Source organism: Schistocerca piceifrons, chromosome 4 (assembly GCF_021461385.2).
Source record: "Schistocerca piceifrons isolate TAMUIC-IGC-003096 chromosome 4, iqSchPice1.1, whole genome shotgun sequence".
Classification (NCBI taxonomy): domain Eukaryota; kingdom Metazoa; phylum Arthropoda; class Insecta; order Orthoptera; family Acrididae; genus Schistocerca; species Schistocerca piceifrons.
This window is the reverse complement of record NC_060141.1, coordinates 218197380-218218468: the sequence shown is the minus strand read 5'-3', so window position 1 is coordinate 218218468 and position 21089 is coordinate 218197380.

The following is a 21089-nucleotide window of genomic DNA, read 5'->3' as shown; positions in this document are numbered from 1 at the left end:
CGAAAAGTCATTAATTGTTAAGCACATACAATTTTACATTAATTTTATACGCGTTCCGGAATCGATCGAGCGATGACGATAATGTAACAATATCGTTCAGGTGTGGGTGTATTTTCCCCCGCCTTTTGTGGATCAAAATGTAATACCATCAATAAGTTACCAGCTGTCGCCAAGATAACTGTTTCCGTTGAAACTTAGCCCCTCTTGAAGAGTATCCACCTTCACACACAGTGAATTACAAACATTAACTTCAATTAACGAAGGTTTATTCAGCACTTGCACATACAAGAGCGCGGAGCGAACTGCCTCCGGCCAGAACATATACATACAGTATATATACAGCTACAGAACATTCCAGTACCATGATTCTTGCCATTTGTGGATACTTCTGGAATGTACTCGAACCGGATATAGAAATTAAATTTTTACGGTTCGGGTGAATTTTGGACTCACGACCCTCCATGCAACAGTCTTAGGTTTAGGTTGGTTTAAGTAGTTCTACGTTCTAGGGGACTGATGACCATAGATGTTAAGTCCCATAGTGCTCAGAGCCATTTGAACCATTTTTTGCAACAGTCTGGTATCATACCCACTACACTACGGCGACTGTGCTACTCAGCTTCTTCTGCGACATTGCTCCCTCCTTCAGAGAACGGCGTCTCGGTTTTACATCCTCCGAGTCCGGGAACGAGTCATCAGTCCTGCATACTCCGACTCCCGATGGCTGATGTTCGCCCTGGCGGTGATATCCTTATTACTTCCCTTGTCTCTAAGTTCTTCGTCACCTTTCCGCTTGTTGCCTGTCGCTGGAGCTTCGAATTTATACTGGGTTGCAGGATCCTTATAGGGCTTCATTCAAGGACGTGAACCTTATCTCTGATCTTTCGTCGTCTTGTGTCGGGGTCGAAATCTTCAACTTCATAAGTAACATCAGACAACTGTCTTACAACCTTATAAGGTCCAAAGTAGCGCCTGAGGAGTTTCTCTGAGAGACGAACCTTCCCAACAGGAGTGAAGACCCAGACGAGGTCACCAGGCTGGTAGACAACAGGGTGGTGGCTCGCGTCATACCTTCGGCGATCGTTTTCTTGAGCCCGCAGCATGCTGAGTCGAGCTAACTGCCGAGCTTCCTCAGCTCTCGTTAACACCTGGCCAATGTAGTCGTCGTCCACGGCATCAGGATGTAATGGAAAAACAGTGTCCATCGCCGTAGTCGCCTCACGCCCATGCACGAGGAAAAATGGCGTGAATCCAGTTGTGGCTTGTTTGGCGGTGTTGTACGCAAACGTCACGAAAGGGAGCACCTCATCCCAGTTGTTCTGCTCAACAATGACGAACATTGATAGCATGTTGGCCAAGGCCTTATTAAGGGGTTCAGAAGCCCGTTTGTTGCGGATGGTAGGCAGTCGTCATGTGATGAGTAATGTTGGACTGACGGTTTATCTCTGTCACAAGATTCTATTGAGAAACTTTCCCTCGATCCGTAATTAACGATCTTGGGGTACCGTGTTTTAATACAATGTCTTCCACGATGAATTTGGCTACCTCCGATGCTTCGACTATTTTCACGGCTTTTGTAATGGCATAGCGTGTCAGATAATCAATGCAGACAATGCTCCATCTAGCAGACGTTGGAAATCGCCCAAGGAGGTCAATCCCAACACGCTGGAAAGGCGTTTCAGCTGGTGGTATTGATATGAGTCAGCTGGGTGGTTTCTGAGGAACTGCCTTTCTCCTCTGGAACTCTCGACAGTGCGACACATAGTGACGGACACTCCTAAATAAATCTGGCCAGAAAAATCTCTTGCCGATCCTATCGTATGTCTTAATAAATCCTAAATGTCCCGCCTCAGGTGTGTCATGGAATTTCTGTGGAACATCTAAGCGCATGTGTTTAGGAATCACTGGCAGCCACCTCTTTCCAAACGGATCAAAGTTTTCTTGCAAAGTAATCCATTAACTACCTTAAATCGTCCTTTCGCGTCCTCTGACCGATTTAAGGCAAGCATAATTTGAGATATCTTGGCGTCCTTCTTCTGCTCAGCAGAGAGATCCTGGAGTGCAGCGAGACAGTCACTATCTTCATCAAAGTCTTGATGGTCTTGCACAGGGTTTCTTGAGAGGCAGTCGGCATCTTGGTGTTTTCTTCCACTTTTGTACACCATGGTAATGTCATACTCTTGAAAATGTAGTGCCCACCTGGCGAGTCATCCTGTTGGATCCTTAAGAGGTGTCAACCAAGAAAGTGAGTGACGGTCTGTAACAACTGTGAATGGCCTTCATAGAGATACTGTCGAAATTTGCACATGGCTGAAATCACGGCAAGACATTCTCTTTCTGTAGTTGATTAGTTTCTCTCGGCTTTTGTAAGTGTCCTAGAAGCATAGGCTGCAACCTTCTCTTTTCTATCCGAAATCTGCACCAGAACAGCACCGATCCCTTACCCACTGTCATCTGTGTGTAGTTCTGTAGCTGCTCTCTCATCATACAGGTCACGTACAGGGTCAGTCGTCAGAACTTTTCACAGCACATCGAAATAATCTTGTTGAGCTTCACCCCAGATGAATTTAGCATCGGCTTTTAACAACTCTTGGAGTGGCCTGGCTTTGATACATAAGTCTTTGATAAAAAGACGGTAATAAGAGCTGGGCGCGGTGGTCTAGCGGTTCTAGGCGCTCAGTCCGGAACCGCACGACTGCTGCGGTCGCAGGTTCGAATCCTGACTTGGACATGAATGTGTGTGATGTCCTTAGGTTAGTTAGGTTTAAGTAGTTCTAAGCTCTAGGGGACTGATGACCTCAGATGTTAAGTCCCATAGTGCTCAGAGCCATTTGAACCATTTTTTTGGTAATAAGAACATAATCTGAGGAAGCTTCTCACATCTTTAATACTTTTAGGAATAGGGAGTTCCGTTATAGATCTCACCGTTTCTGGGTCTGGACGCACACCTTCGTTTGACAGAAGGTGTCCAAGTATTTTGATTTCTTTTGCACCAGAGAGACACTTTCTTGGATTTAGTTTCAGTCCGCCTTGTTGGAGACACTTAAGAAAGGCCCTCAGTCTTTTTATGTGTTCATCAAATGTATCGGCGAACACTATAATGTCATCTAAATAACAAAGACACATCTTCCACTTCATGTAACTTAGAAGAGTATCCATCATCCGTTAAAAAGTTGCTGGTGCATTACACAAACGAAACTGCATGACCTTAAACTCACACCGGCCCTCAGGGGTGATGAATGAAGTTTTCTCACTATCAGCCTCATCTACTTCGATTTGACAATATCCCGAATATATGTCCATGGCTGAGGAAAACTTAGTCCCCTTCAGACAATCTAGTGTATTGCCAATTCGTGGAAAAAGGTAAACGTCTTTTTTAGTTATCTTATTAAGCTTCCTGTAATCAACACAGTAGCGCCAACTGCCATCCTTCTTCCTGACGAGAACCACTGGTGACGACCATGGGCTCTGCGAAGTCTGAATAATGTCATTCTTCATCATTTTCTCTACGTCGTCGCGAATTATTCGACGTTCTGTTACTGACACAGGGTATGCTCTCTGGCTTACTGGTTGATGGTCTTCAGTGCTAATCCGATGCTTCACCGGCAATCTGTCTAAATTGCTCTTCACCTGTGGACTGAAGCGTTCAGAGAACACTTGAAGAAAGGCAAGTAGCTTCTTCTGTTGTTCCTTAGTGAGATCTGATGATAGTCGAGCTATAAGATCTTGTCTCATAGTGGTATCGCTAATTTCGCCCACAGACTCGACATGGGAGGTTTCTATGACGCTCAGTTGTTCTGCAATTAGCGGCTCAGCATTTGCTAGGCACATGCGCCTTGGAAGGATCTGCGGTTCTCGGCGATAGTTAACTGCACTTTAATTTATCTTCAGCCTTGCATTTCTGTCGTTGTGTGATACCGAAATACTCGCACAGTACCGCGTGGAATGCTTCCCAGCTTGTGAACTTCTCCTCGTTGTTCTCGTAACATTGCTTGGCAGTGTCCTCCAGGTAGAAAAACACGTTAGCCAAACACACGGTGTCATCCCATTTGTTGAATTTGGCTATACGCTCATATACTTTCAGCCACTTGTTTGGATCTTGGGCATCGTCGCCAGAGAACCCGGAAGGATGTCTCATGTGGTGGCACACAGTTGCTGTCATGGTAACGTCCTCTTCTTCTTCTGTCTACGATAGATTGTGATCTGTTGTATGTGGCTCTAACACGAGTTTCTCGCCACGTAAACGGCGGCTCTGTCGTGGCCTGATGGGAGCCACTGTGTCGTCGATAATGTGCGCTATCACAAGTGCCAATACCCGGCACCTCCATCAGAATAATGTCACGTAGAAGAAGGTGTATATAGACGAATGACGCTCACTAACTTCACTTAATGAAGATTTATTCAGCACTTGCACATACAAGAGCGCGGAGCGATCTGGCTCCGGCCAGAACACATACGGTATATATACAGCTACAAAACATTCCAGTACAATGGTTCTTGCCATTTGTGGATACTTCTAGAATATAGTCGAAGCGGTTATAGAAATTAAAATTTTACAGTTCAAGTGAGTTTTTAACGCACGATTCTCCATGCAACAGTCTGGTGTCATAACCACTACACTACGGCTACTGTGCTGCTACGCTTCTTCTGCTACAGAATTTTAAAGCAGCAGAAGTTGTCTAATATTGGAAGGAGCATTTCTGAACGCACAGTTTGCAAATCGCTGTTTTGCACGATTACATAAGGTCAGAACCACTTTAGATTTTTCGCTGAAAATGCTAACAGTAAAGTATAATCATTGTATAATAGTAAAGAAATGTCTGCATAGTATTGCGACTTGGGAGCTCTTTTAAGATACGGATAAATGTAAGACAATGCTCGTAATCGGAAAAAGAACGTGAAAGTATCCGATTGCATGACTCGTGATAACTTTGTGGAGCCCTCCACACTATTAACTTTTTAGGGATAATATTAAGATGCTATATGGTATGGGATGTACACACAAAATCAGTGGTAGAAAAGGTGAATGAAATACTTAGGTCTGTTTGAAGCTTTCTGGAAAGGAACGGTTCATCTGTAAAGGAAATCACATTTGAGCACCAAGGATGACCAGTTCTGGAGTGCGGCTCCATTGAAGTCTTTATCAAGTAGACATGACAGCAAGCGAACGGAATCAGAGACGCGATGGCAGGGTTAAAACGTCAGTATCGTTTATATTACGCAATTACACAGTACGTCAGTGAACGTGAGTGAAAACATTCGGACGGAAGGCGATGATGTTGGTGTGACACACTGTTCAGTAAATGTAGATAACGTATGGCGATAATTCTACTGGCAACATCGTATATCTCTTAAAGGGGTCAAGAGAATTAGATAATACGAATTAGGACGCGCATAGCTTCGTATAAACATCACAAAATAGCTTTTGTATGATATACCCTCTACTATCCACCGTACAATGCTTTGCGGATCAAATGTGTTGATGTAGAAGCACATCTATATTCTCAATACAACGGCGCGACCAGATACCGTAATCTTTAACGTTTGATGTTAGGCCGAATTCCACCAGTCAGTCACAGCTTCTACAGACGACCGCACTATTCATCTCCTTGGTGACGTCACCTCCGACAAGTTTAGCTAAATGAAGCTGCCATTCTTGCAAACAGAACGACAAGAAGATGCGCAATCATTACAAAACAGCCAATGTAGCTGATTAAAAATTAGTGCATCTCATTGTTTCATAGCAACGCTAACGTAACAGGAGATGCTGGGAGTTAAGAGATTCCAGTCATACATGTCTGACGAAAAAAATAAAGGTCTCGGTGAGCTTCACCCGCACATCCTGCATATCCACGAACTGTGTATTAGTTGAACTAACCTAGAAAGCAAGTTTCAGCCGTAAAACGAAGTACCTCGCTATCTCAAAAATCGTTTGGGAAAGACGTTTAAAGAATGCATTTAAGAGAAATGTACGAAGTTAGACACATGGTACACGCAAAAAACGAAATAGTATTTAAAGGATTAAAATTTCGCTCTCAATTAAATCTATAGGGGTTATCAAAAAGTTTCTGTTTGAGGGCGTTGCTGCAGCGTATATGCAACGTCGCGCGACTCCGATGGGGGTATACACTGAGGCGCCAAATAAACTGATATAGGCGTGCGTATCCAAATACAGAGATATGTAAGCAGGCAGAATACGGCACTCCGGTCGGCAACGTCCATATAAGACAAGTGTCTGGCGCAGTTTCTAGATCGGTTACTGCTTCTACAATGGCAGGTTATCAAGATTTAAATGAGTTTCAACGTGGTGTTATAGTCGGCGCACGAGTGATGGAACACAGCATCTCCGAGGTAGCGATGAAATGGGGATTTTACCATATGATTATTTCACGAGTGTACCGTGAATATCAGGAATCCGGTGAAACATCAGATCTCCGACGTCGCTGCGGCCGGAAAATTATCCTGCAAGAACGGGACCAACGACGACTGAAGAGAATCGTTCAACATGACAGAAGTGCAACCCTTCCACGCCGGTCGGTGTGGCCGAGCGGTTCTAGGCGCTTCAGTCTGGAACCGCGTGACCGCTACGGTCGCAGGTTCGAATCCTGCCTCGGGCATCGATGTGTGTGTGATGTCCTTAGGTTAGTTCGGTTTAAGTAGTTCTACGTTCTAGGGGACTGATGACATCAGATGTTATGTCCCATAGTGCTCCGATCCATTGGAACCATCCAACCCTTCCGCAAATTGCTGCAGGTTTCACTGATGGACTATCAACAAGTGTCTGCGTGCGAAATATTCAAAGAAACATCATAGATATGGGATTACGGAGCCGAAGGCCAACTAGTGTACGCTTGTTGACTGCACGACACAAAGCTTTACGCCTCGCCTGGGCCCGTTAACGCTGACATTGCCTGTTGATGACTAGAAACATTCTGTCTGGTCGGACGAGTCTCGTTTGACATTGTATCGAGCGGATAGACGTGTATGGCTATGCAGACAGTCTCATGAATCCATGGATCCTGCATGTCAGCAGGGGACTGTTCAAGTTGGCGGAGGCTCTGTAATGGTGTGGGGCGTGTGCAGTTGGAGTGATGTGGAACCCCTGATACGTCTAGATACGACTCTGACAGGTCACATGTACGTAAGCGTCATGTCTGATCACTTGCATCCATTCGTGTCCATTGTGCATTCCGGTGGACTTAGGCAATTCCAGCAGGACAATGCGACACGCCACACTTGTGGAATTGCTACAGAGTGGCTCCAGGAACACTATTCTGAGATTAAGAACTTCCGCTGGTTACCAAATTCCTCATACATGAACATTATTGACCCTATCTGGGATGCCTTGCAACGTGCTGTTTAGAAGAGATCTCCATCCCTTGTACTCTTACGGATTTATGGACAGCTGTTCAGGATTCATAGTGTCAGTTCCCTGCAGCACTACTTCAGACGTTAGTCCAGTCCTGTTTAGAAGAGATCTCCATCCCTTGTACTCTTACGGATTTATGGACAGCTGTTCAGGATTCATAGTGTCAGTTCCCTGCAGCACTACTTCAGACGTTAGTCCAGTCCATGCCAGGTCGTGCTGCGGCACTTCTGCGTGCTTGCGGTGGCCCTGCACGATATTAGGCAGCTGCACCTGTTTCTTTGGCTCTTCAGTGTATAAGCACTGATGGGTAGGCAAGGGGTTAGTCTCTCCGACTTTCGAGCGGTAAATGCAGAAACGTGAATCTTGGGGACGTTATTACCAAATAATTCCGAATAGAATGAACGTGCTGTTATTATTTTCTTGGCTCCAGAAAGACAAACATTCATAAGCATACACCGGAGAATGAAGAATATGTATGGGAAATAAGTGGTACAAGGGCTGCTGCTGCTTCGTGATAACGCCTGGCATGTGTTGAAAATTCGTACCGCGGAAGTTACGCTAACTCACGTGGGAGACACTCGAACAACCGCTCTAGCTCGCCCGATCACATACGATTATCACGCCTTCGGTCCCTTAAAAACGGCCTTAATGGGTCGACGATTCCTGTTGGACGAGCATGTGCAGCGGGCGGTTACCAACTTCTTCACGCAGCAGAACTCGGTGTTATGCCAAATGGAATCTTCAGCCTGGTGCGTCGGTGGGATGATTTCCTCAACGCTCACGGCGATTTTGCCTGATTGGAATACTGATTTTGGACGGTGCGGCCTGCGAACGGATACTTTTTGACCGCCCTTTATAGATATTTTCAGAAGCTGAGTGAAAGTTTAAGATCGTAAAGAGCTTTTCTAAATGTTCACCAAAATTATCAGTTGATGGATAGATGGACTCGTTCGATGGCTACACCCAAAGTACGCGTTTGAGAATTGCTGGATTGTCCAAATGACTTAGGTTTTTTGTTGTTGTTGATTTAATGCATACGATTTCAGGTGTTTTTCCGTGTACTTGAAAATCTCACTCAGGATCAAATGCACTTATCAGCTTATTTCATTTGACGAAATCTTGGCGGCCATTAATTATGATAACAATCGTCATATTGCATCATAGGTGTTCTTCTCTCATATTTAAATTTAAATTCTAGACTAGTGACTTCTAAAGAGCATTAGCACTACGACGCGACTGTTGGCAGGAGAACTCACAGTCGTTTCATAAAGCTAACTCTGAGTTGAATTTCATCTTTACGGAAGAAGATGCTGAATCACTAGCCAGAAGAATGATTAAGAGTGAAAACCGTATCAATATAAGTCTCTGAATAAAACTTGTCGTGACGAAAGCTTTCGATAAAATTTGCGTGAAAAATTAATAATAAATGAGAGAAAAACTAAATCGACAACCGGTTGCTCCTGACGAAGGCGATAGGGGAATTCGCCGAAATCTCGGGTTGTTGCTATGATCTGACATGACGAAAATATCAAGTATTTTTGAATCGTGTTACAGAGTTTTAATACTATATGGGAAAGCAGCTGGTTCATGAAGAAGCGATGTCGACTAGGTTTCTTAACACCGGCAGTGCTTGTTAATCAGTCGCACATACACTGAACTGGGAAGTGTTACACCATGAACACCTTGGCCGTGTGTTACCAAACTGACAGTCCAGTATTTTGATACTCTTAGGATATACTGATTAGATTTCTTCCTACAGATGAAGGATGGTGTGAGTGCATGATGGCTGCTGGATGGTTTAACGTTAATGAAACTTTTTATATGGGGATCGTAACACGCAAGTGCAGCTTATCACCCATCTCCGACTTTCCCATATGGAGAATAAATAGCATGTACAACAAGGGTACATCATATTGACAGATCACATATACAGGGTGTTAGGGTTTAAGTGGAGATATTTCTACTCCTGACTGATGACAGTGTACTACAACATTACATCAGTATTTAATTCATTTTCAGAGTAATATATAGCTTTACGAGTCGTATGTTTTTAGGTTGGTTAGAACATCCAAGTATTCGTAGCACAAGCCAGTCATGAATGTTTTTTCCCGCAGGGCAGCAGATCGTTTATTGAAGTATACATGCATGGATGCAAAATGGATAGTCTACACTGATAGGCGTTGTTCACTTCGTGGCCCAGTTATGACCATGCAGAAACATCAGATACTAAATTGTGTGCTTTGTTTAGAGGAGATCTGTTCCAAGCAAAGAAAAGCAATTAATACAGTGAAATGGGTGCATATAAAGGGACCAATGATACAATATTAGTACCTATAGCTCTAACACCCTGTATAGATAGTTGGCTGTAGTAAGCGGTGACGAGACAATACCATGGGAAGGTTGTAGGTCCTTTGCTTCTAACGAGCAAACAGGTGACGACAGCTGAAATCCGGCCAGAGTCTGCCCCGTACATATTACTATAGGCCAGGTTAATATCCGGAGTTGTTACGCATTATTTATCAGTGTTTCTGCCCGGGCCCATGATGGACATCGGTTTCGAGAAGAATGACAGTTTAGTCATTGGATACCCCTTATGTAGCGTACATCTCCACAAAGATTGGTAAGTATCAGACTGTTATTTTATCCGTGCTTGACATTGTTGATCTCTGTACATGTTATTCAGTTAGCTATTGTTGATGGAGAACGCAACTAGGCACAAATGCTGTCTTCTTAACTTCATTTTATCGGCATTCAAACAATCAAGCCCATCCTACTGATGTCTGTGTTTGTATATCATATTCATCAGCATCTTATTGTTCGCTCCTACACTGCATAATAATATTTGATTAGTTATTGCCACTTTATAAGCTGTGAAGACGTTTTTAATAATGTAGAAAAATGTACTACTCTGCAACAGCTGGTAACATACAAAGTAAAAGTCATACGCACTTAATTTACTTCCTGTGAACGTCGTTTTGCCTAGTTTTCTTCCTCCTACACTTTTGGGAGAATGCATACATGTTGATGTGTTGTTGTGGTCTTCAGTCCGAACACTTATTTGATGCAGCTCTCCATGCTACTCTATCCTGTGCAAGCCTCTTCATGTCCGAGTAACTACTGCAACATACGTCCTTCTCAATCCGCTTACTGTATTCACATCTTGGTCTCCCTCTACGATTTTTATCCTCCCCGTTTTCCTTCAGTACTAAATTTTTGATTGCTTGATCTCTCAGAATGTGTCCTACCAACCGATTTCTTCTTCAAGTCAAGCTGTGCCACAAATTTCTTTTCTCCCTGATTTTATGCGGTACTTGCTAATTAGTTACGAGACCTACCCATCTCTTCTTTAGCACCAGATTTCAAAAGATTCTATTCTCTTCTTGTCTGAACTGTTTATCACCCATGTTTCACTTCGATGCTTGGTAACACGCCACACAAACACTTTCATAAAAGTCTTCTTGACACTTAAATCTATACTCGATGTTAACAAATTTCCCTTCTTTAGAAAAGCTTTTCTTCTCACTACCAGTCTACATTTTATATCCTCTCTACTTCAGCCGTCATCAGTCATTTTGCTGCCCAAATAGCAAAACTATTCTACTACTTTCAGTGTCTCATTTCCAGATCTAAGTCCCTCACCATCACCTGATTTAATTCCATTATCATCGTTTCGCTTTTGATGATGTTCATCTTATGACCTCCTTTCAAGACACTGTCCATTCCTTTTAACTGATGGTCCAAGTCTTTTGCTGTCTCTGGCAGAATTACAGTTCATCGGCAAAGTTTTTAATTCTTCTCCATGAACTTTAATTCCTACTCCAAATTTTACTTTTGTTTCCTTTACTACTTGCCCAGTGTACAGATTGAATAATATAGGGGATACATGGCAACACTATCTCACTCCCTTCTCAACCACTGTTTCCCTTTCATGCCTCTCGACTCATAACTATCTGGTTTCCGTAAAAGTTGTAAATAGCCTTCCGCTCCCTGTATTTTACCCCTGCTACCCACAGAATTTCAAAGAGAGTATTCTATGTCAAAAGCTTTCTCTAACTCTACAAATGCTGTAAATGTTGGTTTGCCATTCATTAACCTATCTTCTATGAGAAATCGTAGGCTCATTACTGCCTCGCTTGTTCCTACATTTTTCCAGAATCCAACTAATCGTCCCCAATGTCGGCTTCTACCAGTATCTCCATTCTTCTTTAAATAATTCCTGCTATTATTTTGCAACAATGATGTATTAAACTGACAGTTTGGTAGTTTTTACACTTGTAAAGAACTACTTTTTTTGGAATTGGAATTATTATATTCTGTAAGTCTGAGGGTATTTCGCCTCTCTCATACATCTTGTTCCCCAGGTGGAAGAGTTTCGTTATGCCTGGCTCTCACAAGGCTATCAATAGTTCTAACGGAATTTTGGCTTTGGTCTTTCAGTGCTCTGTCAAATTCTTCACGCAGTAACAATACTGCGTTACTTCTCACTTTTGTCTACTTCTTCTTCCATTTCCTTAATCGTGGCCTCAAGTGCGTCGCCCTTGTATAGACCCTCTGTATACTCCTTCCACCTTTCAGCTTTCCCTTTATTGTCTCCATTTGAGCTCTTTTGCTATCATACAGGTGATTCTCTTTTCCGCAAAGGTCTCTCTAATTTTCCTGTAGGCGATATCTAGTGATATACGCTTCTAAATCCTAACATTTGTCCTGTAGCCACTCCTGCTTAGTCATTTTGCATTTCCTGTCAATATCATTTTCAGACATTTTCATTCCCTTTCTAGTGCTTCATTTACTGCATTTTCATATTTTCTCCTTTCATGAATTAAACTCAATACCTCCTGTGTCACCCACAGATTTCTCCTAGCCCTCGTCTTTTTACCTACTTGATCCTCTGGTGCCTTCACTATTTCCTCTCTCAAAGTTACCCATTCTTCTTGCACTGTATTCCTTTCCCCTGTTCTTGTCAATCGTTCCCTAACGCTTCCCCTGAAACTCTCTACGACCTCTGGTTCTTTCAGTTTATCCAGGTCTCATCACATTACATTTTCCTTTTTTGCAATTTCTTTAGTTTTAATCTATAGTTCATGACCAACAAATTGTGGCCCGAGTCCACATCTGCCCTGGAAATGTCTTAGAATTTAAAATCCGGTTCCGAAATCTGTGTTGTACCTTTATACACTGAAGCGCCCAAGAAACTGGTATAGGTAGGCGAATTCAAATACAGAGATATGTAAACAGGAAGAATACGGCGCTGTGGTCGCTAACTCCTATATAAGACAACAAGTGATTGGCGCAGTTGCCAGATCAGTTATTGCTGCTGCAATGGCAGGTTATCAAGATTTAAGTGAGTTTGAATCTGGTGTTATAGTAGGCGCACGAGCGATGGGACACAGCATCTCCGAGATAAGGATGAAATGAGGATTTTCCCGTACGATCATTTCACGAGTGTACCGTTAATATCAGCAGTTCGGTAAAACATCACTTTTCCGACATTGCTGCGACTGGAAAAAAATCCTGCAAGAACGGGACCGACAATGAGAAAAGAGAGTCGTTCAGCGTGAAGAAGCGCAACCTTTCCTCAAATTGCTGCAGATTTCACTGATGGGCCATCAACAAGAGTCAGTGTGCAAACCATTCAACGAAACATCATAGATATGGGCTTTCAGAGCCGAAAGACCACTTGTATACCCTTGATGACAGCACAACACAAAACTTTGCGCCTCGTCTCGGTCCGTCAGCATCAACAATGCCTGTTGACGACTGGAAACATGTTGCCTGGTCAGACTAGTATCGTATGAAATTATATGGAGAGGATGGACGTGTACGTGTATGTAGACAACCTCATAACTCCATGGACCCTGCATGTCAGCAGGGGACTGTTCAAGCTGGTGGATGGTCTGTAATGATGTGGGGCGTGTGCAGTTGGAGTGATATGGGACTCCTGATACGTCTAGATACGACTCTGACAAGTGACACGTACGTAAGCATCGTGTCTGCTCACTTGCATCCATTCGTGTCACCGAGCGAGGTGACGCAGTGGTAGCACACTGGACTCGCATTCGGGAGGACGACGGTTCAATCCCGCGTCCGGCCATCCCGATTCAGGGTTTCCTTGATTTCCCTAAATCGCTCCAGGCAAATGTTGGGATTGTTCCTTTGAAAGAGCATTAGCGACTTGCTTCCCCATCGTTCCCTAATCCGATGAGACTGATGACCTCGCTGTTTGGTCTCTTCCCACAAACCACCCAACCCTCCATTTGTGTCCATTATGCATTCCGCTGGACTTGGACGTTTGCAGCAGGACAATGCTACACCCCACACGTACATAAGTGCTACAGAGTGGCTCCAAGAACAGTTTTCTGAGTTCAAACACTCCGGTGGCCACTAAACTCCCCAGACATGAACTTTATTGAATATCTGTGGGATGCCTTTCAGCGTGTTGCTCTGAAGAGATCTCCACCCCTTGTACTCTTACGACTTTATGGACTCCCCTGCAAGATTCATGGTGTCATTTCCCTCCAGCAATACCTCAGACATTAGTTGAGTCGATGCCATTTCGTGTTGCGGCACTTCTGCGTTCTCACACAGGCCCTACATGATATTAGGCACATGTACCACTTTCTTTGGCTCACGCAGTCTTCAACGCAACATAATGAAATAAATGTTGGTCTGTCACAGAGTCAAATTAAATCATCTTCAAGAATCAAGTTAAGTAAAAATACGAAATCATGAGCCAATGAATGTACAATGTACAGTGCTCAAGAACGGAAGCCAGAGAATGAAAACTACAGTTAAACAGTATCGAACTGATGGTGTATCATTCAAAATATCAATGCCTGCTGAAGGCTAGCGTCTGAAGTTATATGATTCTTTTTGATGACTACTAAAACGTCAATAAGTACTCAAGAAAAGAAAACAAGTAATAATAGTTTAAACTTGACTTTTATTAGATCTAAAAAAAGCTACAAGTGCTTTGAGCAGAAACGTTCCATGTCATGGAATAATTATTATTAGAATTACGTTACACTGTAGCTTACTTCTCATTAAGTACTTGGTATTAAACGAAGTATTACAAAATTTGTGTTATTCGATTTCAGCTTCTTCTCATGAATATTATGACAGTTGCTTTATAAAGTTGTTTTCTGAATAACAGGCAGAAAATTTATCATGGATATGGAAAAGTATATCAGCTGTAATGTACTGATGTTGCACTTATACCAAGAACGCAATTGCAAATGAGTTTAAAACTTGGAACTTCTTATTCAGAAGTAGTCAGTAGAAAAATTCTTATTTAAAAATCTAGGCGACACGGTACAGGAAAAGAAAAGGTATAACAAACTGGCTACGAAACGACGTTGGAAGAATTTTACCCCAATCGCGAAAGCAAAACTACTGCACAAGAACTTGGTAAGAAAATAAAAGAAACTTTACGCACATTTAACGAAACACATGGATCGCAAACATGACTTGTAGATAAATTGTAACGACTTTGTAACATTTGCCTAACCTTCTGAGGTCAGTCACATCGTTGTATCATTACTTACGTATATTAATCCTGTTGTGTAAATAGTTCGGCGTAGTCAGCGCGTACACAACTTTCCCACTAGAGCGCGCCCCGCTAAGCACAACAGCGCAGGCGCAGCGCTCGTCCGTCTCCGCTCTACGATAGGGGGCTGCCTTAGAGGCGGACCAAATTCTGCTTCCGCCGATCAGCGTATTAATATGTAACGCAGCCAATGAGATTGCTGCTAAGGTAGAACATTTTCTCCTCGCGGGTCACGCTCGCGCAGTGATACATAAACGCGCGAGGTATTAAAACGAGTGTACAGACCTCCGATTAGTCAGTCTGCATTTGTCTGCACCAGTCTACAGTCAAGTTTCAGTCTGCGCCTAATAATTTTACCATATTCCTGTACGTAGCCATGAAGATAAATGAATAGATACTTTGTCAAGTATCAGAGATATGTGAGAATAAGATTAACGTACCAAGACCAAAGGAACTTCAGAGTGTCAATTGTAAACAGCATCCAGAATCAAGTTACGTAATGTCTATGCTTTTTATTATTTTAATAAATGTGTGCGAAAATTAATCAAGTTCTGTTTAAAGTTGGTCACCGTCAATCTGCTACTCTAAGCGTGCAAGTGGCATTCCTATCGTCTGACCTAACGGCAGAAGATAAACACGCCACGATAAGACCACGAGACATATTGCTGACGCTCGCCTACTTCGTTAGAGCGACAAGTCAAATAATCTGATGGTGTGTGTACCGAAGGTCTTACAGTGCGCACACCAAAAATCCCAAAATAGACTACAGTATACACTCTGCTTTAAATAGCAGATTGTGCAAATGTTGACTATCAAAACAGATCTGCATTGTTTTCAAGTAGAAAAGTTTTATCCTAGTTTTCCATTCGTGAGTGCTCATATCCACAAAGAAAATTACATTTCTTATGTCACCTCATAACTTCGTGTACTCCGTATTTATGAAATTTATAAAAGTGTCTAATATTCTTTGAGGAGAGAGTATTGGCGCAACAAATATTTGTGCGGAAACTAATACTTGTTGAGAAGTACGCCATTTTATTTGAATCGAGAGCGGTCAGCATTCATTAGCGTGGGCGCTCTTTCTGTTGTACAATGTTCATCTCTTATTGGTTGTGTTCGGGTGCCTAGTTAGTTCACTGACTGCGACGCTGTTGTCTGACATAGAAACTAAAATGGCAGTCACGGCATTCTGCTACTGCTCGACTAACGGCGTTAAACGACATGAATGTGCCATTTACGACGCACGACATGCTTAACGCCGCATTAAACCTGAAAAAGAAAAGTTTATCCACTTGTTCCAGCGACCTTCACAGGCGTAGGAATTTTAGCAAGAAGGACAAGCGATGGTGGCAGACCACGCATATCAATTCTGCACCACCAGTTGCTTTATCCACACAATGTTCCTTCATCGATTTCATATGCAAACTTTCAGTCCCCAGGACAATCAAGTTATGCCAATAAATTCTTAGACGGAGCACTGAAGATCCGAAGTTCACGGCTTGTATTTTATTTACGAACGAGACAGGAGTCACACAGAGTGGGATAATAGATTATCTTATTAACGATGTGTAGGCAGATGCAAATCCTCGAGTGATCGGGGAAGCAAGGTACCAGAGTCACTTTGGTATTAATGCGTGGGGCAATATTTGTTCGTAACTAACTCCGCTTGTACAAAATACTAAGTGCCGATATAAATTTCTGCTGGAGAACGTTATCCTCTGAATTCCTTCGTTGTCTCCCTTTAATCGTACTCTATGAGGATCCTAAACACTCGATTGGAACTCAAAAATGGATCGCACAAAAGTGTTCCTAGAATTCTTCCAATAAGCCGAAGCTGACCATTCGCCTTCTTTACAATCAACCTAACGTGCTCGTCCCATTTCATCTCGCAGGACTACTTGCTTATGACGCTGCAGCATACGAGTAAATGTCGTCGTTGAATGACTGTAGGAGGATATAGGATGACTTGGACAGAATTTCTGCTTAGTATGATGAACGGCAGCTTGCTTTAAATACAGAAATATGTAAGCTAAGGCAACTGAAAGGAAAAACAACTCCATAATGTTTGAATACAGTGGTGTTCTGCTTGACACAGTTACGGCGGTTAAATATCTAGGCGTAACGCTGCAAAGCGATATGAAATAGGACGAGCACGTAAGGTTGATTGTAAAGAAGGCGAATGGTCAGCCTCGGCTTGCTGGAAGAATTCTAAGAATACTTTTGTGCGATCCATTTTTGAGCTCCAATCGAGTGTTTTGGATCCCCATATAGTAAGATTAAAGGGAGACATCGAAGGAATTCAGAGGATAACGTTCTCCTGCAGAAATTTATATCGGCACTTAGTATTTTGTACAAGCGGAGTTAGTCACGAACAAATATTGCCCACGCATTGATACCAAAGTGACTCTCGTACCTGCTGCTCATCCTACCCGTCAGATTACTTATGTAGGTATATAGATAAAAAGAGCGGCCTGTCACACCTCCAGCGGCGCTGCTAACGATACTGACGTCAGTGATTAACACTCGCTGTCCAGGACAACATAGTGGGTTCTGTTACTTAAGAAATCGAGCCACACACATAACTGAAAAACATTCCGCTTGATCGGATCTTCGATAAAAATCTGCATTGGGGCACTGTGTCAAAAGCTTTTCGGAAATATAGGAATAGGGAATAGGCCTGTTGCCCTTCATCCATGGTTCACAGTGTCTTGTGCGAGAAATTGGGCAAGCTGAATTTCGCAACGAACTATGCTTTTTAAATCTGCATCTACAACTGTACTCTGCAAACCACTGTGTAGTGCATGGCAGAGAGTACGTTCTATGCAAACATGGAGCCCTGGAAATATTATAGCTTAAACGCTTCTGTGAGTGCTGTAATTAATCTTGCCCTTGTGATCCCCATGGGAGCCATAGATCTGTACTATACTGTTAGATCCTATAAAATTTCAGGCCAGACTCTCACAGGATATTTCGCATCTATCTTCAATAGACTGCCAAATGTTCAAATGTTTGTGAGATGTAATGGGACATAACTGCTAAGGTCATCAGTCCCTAAGCTTACACACTACTTAACGTAAATTATCCTAAGGACGAACACACACACCCATGCCCGAGGGAGGACTCGAACATCCGTCGGGACCAGCCTCACAGTCCAGGACTGCAGCGCCCAAGACCTCTCGGCTAATCCCACGCGGCACAATAGACTGCCAGTTCAGTTCTTTAAGCATCTCTGTGACACTCTCCCAATAGTCAAATAAACCTCTGACCGCTCTTGTTGCCTTTCGTTGTACACGTTGAATATCCCTTGGTTCGCCGCCATTTTAAGCAATGACGATCGGTTGTGTTCCTGTCAGCTGTTTTCCAGATTCACTGGCCGACACCACATTCAACAAAAACTTTGAGAGTTTGTCTTTCATGTACTATATCTTTTTTTGCGTCATGTTTAGCAATTTGTCTATACTTATTTTTTGAAGTGTTTCATGGACTTTATAATTACCATGTACAACACGAACAACAATAAACTTCTAAGCGGCACACTTGAAGTTAATTCTACATATGCTGATGACTTCCATCCACGAAGAAGCCCTCAATTTGATAACAGATCTCGACTGATTCCCCATACGATAGTCCTTTCGATAATAAGCATACGTGTGATACGGAGTCAAATGCTTTTCGAAAGTCAAGAAACACTACTTACAGGGTGTCCCAGGAGAAATCGTCGATATTCAGGAATATGACAGGAAAGATCATTCGAAGCAGACAAGTCTTCTAAACACGGGCTCTAAAATGCAAAAATGGAAATTTGTGGTAAGTTCATACGGGACCAAACTGCTGAGGTCATCGGTCCCTAGGCTTACACACTACTTAATCTAACTTAAACTAATTGATGCTAAGGACAACACACAAACACCCATGCCCGAGGGATCTCGAACTTCCGACCCGGGGAGCCGCGCGAGCCGTGACAAGGCGCCTAAGATCGCGCGGCTACACCACGCTGCTCTAAAATGCACTCCTTAATAGTCATGCCTCAGCGATACAGATAGCCGTACCGTAGGTGCAACCACAACGGAGGGGTATCTGTTGAGAGACCAGACAAACGTGTGGTTCCTGAAGAGGGGCAGCAGCTTTTTCAGTAGTTGCAAGGGCAACAGTCTGGATGATTGACTGATCTGGCCTTGTAACAATAACCGAAAAACGGCCTTGCTGTGCTGGTACTGCGAACGGCTGAAAGCAAGGGGAAACTACGGCCGTAATTTTTCCCGAGGGCATGCAGCTTTACTGTATGGTTAAATGATGATGGCGTCCTCTTGGGTAAAATATTCCGGAAGTAAAATAGTCTCCCATTCGGATCTCCGGGCGGGGACTACTCAAGAGGATGTCGTTATCAGGAGGGAGAAAACTGGCGTTCTACGGATCGGAGCGTCGAATGTCAGATCCCTTAATCGGGCAGGTAGGTTAGAAAATTTAAAAAGGGAAATGGATAGGTTAAAGTTAGATATAGTGGGAATTAGTGTAGTTCGGTGGCAGGAGGAACAAGACTTCTGGTCAGGTGACTACAGGGTTATAAACACAAAGTCAAATAGGGGTAATGCAGGAGTAGGTTTAATAATGAATAGGAAAATAGGAATGCGGGTAAGCTACTACAATCAGCATAGTGAACGCATTATTGTGGCCAAGATAGATACGAAGCCCACACCTACTACAGTAGTGTACTGCACTGAAAAGGTGTTTGAATGTTGTGCAGGTGTGGTTAAATTTAGTGGAGCTAAACTTCTTACTGTTGTTATTTATAGATCCCCAGACTCCGATTTCACAACATTTTTGCTAAAGCTAGAGGAGGTTCTTGGTTCACTTTATAGGAAATACAAAAAGTTAGTTATATGTGGTGACTTCAATATTAATTGTATAAGTGATTGTGCAAGGAAAAGGATGCTGGTAGACCTCCTTAATTCATATAATCTTATGCAAACCGTATTCTTTCCAACGAGAGTGCAAGGGAACAGTAGAACAACCATAGACAATATTTTTGTTCATTCGTCATTATTAGAAGGGCATTCTGTTAGCAAAAAGGTGAATGGCCTTTCAGATCATGATGCACAAATTATAAATCTAAAAGATTTTTGTGCTGCAACACATGTTAAATATAGTTACCAACTTTTTAGGAAAGCTGATCCAGTTTCTGTACAGACTTTTGTAAACCTTATCAAGGAACAAGACTGGCAAGATGTTTATAGTGCTGATACAGTAGACGATAAATATAATGCTTTCCTCAAGACTTTTCTCGTGCTCTTTGAAAGTTGCTTTCCGTTAGAATGTTCAAAACAGGGTTCTAGCACAAACAGGCAGCCTGGGTGGCTGACTAAAGGGATAAGAATATCTTGTAGAACAAAGTGGCAATTATATCAAAACGTCAGAAACAGTCAAAATCTAAATGCAGCCGCCCATTACAAACAGTATTGTAAGGTGCTTAAAAAAGTTATTAGGAAGGCAAAAAGTATGTGGTATGCAGATAGAATAGCTAAGTCTCAGGATAAAATTAAAACCATATGGTCAGTCGTAAAGGAAGTGGCTGGTCTGCAGAGACAGGTCGAGAATATAGAATCAGTGCGTAGTGGGGATGTCCGTATTACTGATAAGTCGCATATATGTACAGTACTTAATAATCACTTTCTGAATATAGCAGGTGAACTAAATAGAAACCTAGTCCCAACAGGGAATCATATAGCGCTCTTAGAAAAAAGTGTTCCGAGACTGTTACCTGAAATGCTCCTCCATGATACTGACAAGAGGGAGATTGAGTTAATAATTAAATCTCTAAAGACCAAGAACTCTCATGGATATGACGGGGTATCTAGCAGAATACTGAAGTATTGTTCCACGTATGTTAGCTCAGTACTTAGCCATATCTGTAACTTTTCCTTTAGGAGTGGTCGGTTTCCTGACCGATTAAAGTACTCGGTAGTGAAGCCACTTTATAAAAAGGGAGACAGGGATAATGTTGACAATTATAGACCTATTTCTATGCCATCGGTGTTTGCTAAAGTTATCGAGAGGGTTGTATATACAAGGTTACTGCAGCATTTAAAGTCACATAATTTGCTGCCAAATGTACAGTTTGGTTTTAGAAATGGCTTAACAACTGAAAATGCTATAGTCTCTTTTCTCTGTGAGGTTTTG